The sequence below is a fragment of the Scylla paramamosain genome, chromosome 22, assembly GCF_035594125.1.
Source record: "Scylla paramamosain isolate STU-SP2022 chromosome 22, ASM3559412v1, whole genome shotgun sequence".
In the NCBI taxonomy this organism is placed as follows: Eukaryota; Metazoa; Arthropoda; class Malacostraca; order Decapoda; family Portunidae; genus Scylla; species Scylla paramamosain.
This window is the reverse complement of record NC_087172.1, coordinates 2825001-2825812: the sequence shown is the minus strand read 5'-3', so window position 1 is coordinate 2825812 and position 812 is coordinate 2825001. Positions and strand designations below refer to the sequence as shown.

The 812-nt window shown below is 65.9% G+C and overlaps 1 protein-coding gene across 1 annotated transcript in view; it reads right to left on the bottom strand.

Annotated features, from left to right (window-relative positions):
• LOC135111894 (uncharacterized) overlaps positions 1–812 on the bottom strand; it is a 48391-nt gene continuing 47579 nt past the window's right edge. The window contains exon 10 of the mRNA XM_064025591.1: positions 1–756. The gene's annotated coding sequence lies outside the window, so the exon portion shown is untranslated. The remainder of the gene's footprint in view (positions 757–812) is intronic.

The window sequence follows — 812 nt, the reverse complement described above, 5'->3', positions numbered from 1 at the left end:
TGTTTCCAATGGTTTATTGTGAGACGTGTCGTTCAACAGGGACCGCGGCCCCACTGGCACACCTGACAGGATTGTGGCGTCCATCCCAGGCACCGGCGGGGCGAGGAAGCATCGACGGGACTGTGCGGCGGAGGAACACGAGGATCATGCACCCAGGGGACTGTAGGGCCTGTATCTGGAGAGAGGGGAGCCTCAGGGGGAGATAGGGGAGGCCACGGTGTGAGACAGCTGTTGCGAGGGGAGGAAGTGTGATGCAGCCTGGCAGGGGCGCGTCAGGCCGGAAGGGGAGACGCCTTCACTGCGAGCGGAAGGCAGGAGGTCTGAGAGGAGGCGAGGCTGGGGCGACCCCGCTGCCCCATCGCCGAGGAAGGCCGCCCCGCCAGCGTCCGATGGGGGCGACTCGAGGTCCTGGAGGCGGCGGGGCGTGAGTGGGGGGTCACCGAGTCCCTCTTCCAGGCCAGGCGGCTCAGGGGCGGGGACTGGGAGGGGCAGGGGCGGAGCTTCTCCCAATGGGCGGGGCATGACAGGCGTGAAGGCGGAGACGGAGCCGGGGCCTAGAGCGGCAGTGAACTGGTAGAGTGCCAGTGCGGAAGGTGGCACCGGCCCGCCTGTGCACGGCGACGAGGACGAGGTTGACGACGAGGGCGAGGGCGAGGAGGAGGAGGAGGAGGTGGAAGCGGGGGGTAAGAGGCCCTTCGCCCTGGCCTCACGATCTCGCCTTTCACGTGCCCTCCGATTCTGGAACCAAATCTTTACCTGAGGGAGAGAAAGGCGAATATGTTACTACTCCTGATATTCTCTCTCTCTCTCTC